Consider the following 3063-nt stretch of genomic DNA (forward strand, 5'->3'; position numbering starts at 1 on the left):
CGTTATTTCTGCTGTTCTGATTTGCACTTCATTCCTGGGCGCAAGACAATCGAATGCACACTTTAGATATCGTGTCATAGATCTCGGTATTGAGAAAATCTTAGTGATAATCCAAAAACTCATTTTTTTCAGAAGTTCTCAGGAAAAAGGTGGTTATATTAAATGTGAAAATAAATGTTTTTTACTGCATCGAAAGGGGTTGAAATTGGGCCGGGCTTGGGAGGCCTGTTAGTACCCGAAAAGCTCAACCCAAGCCCCGCCTGGATTCATGTCTGGTTGGGACTGGGATCAAGTTGGATCAGGTCGTGCCATTTAAGCCCGACTAGCTAATGGGGTTGGTTCAATCCAGGCCCAGGTCTGGTTTGTTCAGCTAGTTGGGCCCGACTCTTATTGGACTTGGGCTGCATTAGTCCGACTTGTTTCAGGCTGGGTACCTGAATGTCCGACCAATGGGTACAAAGCCTGATGTCCACCACTATGCATTGGTATTGGGATTGCACTTGTTTATGAGATAATGTTAGCTTTGAAATATTTTTCAAAATATCACCGTGTTTTTATAAGGAAAATATTTGCTGCCCTTGTGGTTTTCAAACTCTAGTGGAAAACTTTTTAACTTTTGCCCCAAAATTTGCATTCACTATTTTTTTTTGTTAATTTCAGTAGTGCCTTACATAAGGAAATGAACTTGACAGGAAGTAGTTGTGAAGGCTAGGGTGGGAAACAAGATGAGACACTCGGTGTAACGCCCCGGATTTCCAAAACAAAGCTAAGTTACAAATTTTATGAATTTCTTTTTTTTTTCTTTGCAACAGAACTTACAAAAGCTTTTAGTAGCGGAATCAGACGATAATGAGTTGTCGGTTTTAGAAAACTCCGAGCACGTTGCAGGTATGTGGCCAAGCAACTCATTGACCACCAAAGTGTTCCATCTTATCGAAAACCACATGTTTATTACAACATCACTGCTTAGAAAAGCAGTATAGGTTCAATAAAAAGAAGCAGTACAACTCTGTCTAGAGAAACCCTGGAACTCGATGCCGCCATGCTCCGCATATCGCCACGCAGGTCCAACACCTGAAATCTCCATTAAACGGGGTCAGAACCACTGATGGTCTGGTAAGTAGGCAAACCCTATCTATTCAACTCAAGTAAATGCATAGACCACTCAGGGTCGCAGTTCGTAATACGACGCTCAAGCCTCCATGACTTAGCGTATATCGCAAAAGCCTTATCAGGGCTATGAGTTGAACATCCACGCAAGTCTTCATGACTTCGCATAAGCCTCCTCAGAGATGTGAGTTAGAATAACCGCTTAAGTCTCTACGACTTAGCCTTGACTTCCTCAGAGTCACGAATAGATGTCTAGCTCAAGCCTTTATGCTTGGCACATCCGTATCCTACGAATCTAAGGACAACTCTCCGAGCTTCACTTAGTCGTACGGATATCAATGGGGTTCTTTCCCAATCGGTACAGTAGTATACCGACCATGACACCTTCATAAAGGTTATGCAGGACTGACTCAACAACGTCATCCACTCATACATTCAAAGTAGCGATGTACCTAAGCTAATGCTTTGTTTCGATAATTGCACCTCCCCCTGGGCTTAGGGGACTCATATCTGGGCGACAACGCGACGATCTGGGGGTTGATTATTCTATGTATTTTAGATACCCCAGAGGTCTGTTGACCCCATCCCCCTAGTAGGACGGTACAACATACCGGAAGAGATCCTTACTAGGTATCCGAATGCATTCTACTACTGCAGTAGTTGGGTTCAATCCTTAGATATTTAAGGATAACCACGACCTCCATACCTCTGAGTGATGAAGGCCATCAATGAACTCTATCAGGTTCGGGTAAAATATATGTCACTCAAGGCTGCTCCATCACCGTCTTCCTCGGTGAGAAATTCTGAAAGGGGCATGCCGGTCTTACAATTACTTGACGAACATTGCATGCCTATAGGGCAACCTTTGAGAAGTATGTACCCGACCCTAATCAACCACACGGTTTTCACCGTGGAACAAAGGTTTTATTCATATGCATGCTTAACTCTGCTCTCGACATTTCGGCCTTGACGAGCACTTCACCTCTTTCGGTGGAAAGAACACACTCCGGCTCAGCGGCCCTTACGAGTCTGGTTGTCTGATAATTCTTAATGAGCATGCACATGACTCGATCTCTACGGATCGGCTACTCGGCGTATTTTTACGCAACGAGCTCAGGACCTCGTCAAGGTGCTACCACTACTTTGGCGCAACGGTCCTTACAAGTATGGTGCCCTTGCAGGTGCCAGGGAGACGAGTCATTCTGACATCGTTCCAACAAGGGACATCATTGTGCCACTTAACTGGTTCTGGCAGCTCTTCTGCCAACCATTCTGTCGACACCTTCTCTGCTCTACCGGCAGTGGTGCGACGAACCTCTCTACATCGTAGAAAGCGTTCCATAAACTGGGTAGCACTTCTGCTACGTTCTTTCTGAGCTATTCTTAGACCTTCAGGAATTTTAGCAGCACTTCCTCTCTTTAACGGAGAAAGCGTGTGTTTTCTTTTATCCATTTCAGCGGCATCTCCCCTCTTTGGTGGGAAATCGCTACGCTTAACTCGGGAAATGGATGCGCACCGTTGTGCGTACTTTGCATCCATCAAGATTACAGGAACCTTGGGCCATAGCCAGGCCATACGTAATTGATTTAGTCTTTACGTAAAGAGCATTTTGCCAAAAGGCAAAGCCTTTCCAATAGGGGCTTCATTCGTCAAGCAGAATCTTGCACGAGGAGCGGTAAGGGAATCGCATTGGCGATTTGATCTCCATTTGAACGCTCACTTACGTGCCATATATGTAATATAAGCAGAAGCCTGTGCTTTATACAGCGGCGGCGTAAAGGAAATGCATATACTATTGTTCAGGGTGTGTAACTGAACGAAATATTCTACATATATAACAAAACAGGAGCCTTGACATCGTTCGACGCGACGGCGTAAGTAAATACATTGCAGAAAGCAGGAGCCTTGGCATCGTTCGACGCAACGGCGTAAGTAAATGCATAATCGGAAGT

This window comes from Nuphar pumila, chromosome 6, assembly GCF_984573655.1.
Source record: "Nuphar pumila chromosome 6, dmNupPumi1.hap1.1, whole genome shotgun sequence".
Taxonomy (NCBI): domain Eukaryota; kingdom Viridiplantae; phylum Streptophyta; class Magnoliopsida; order Nymphaeales; family Nymphaeaceae; genus Nuphar; species Nuphar pumila.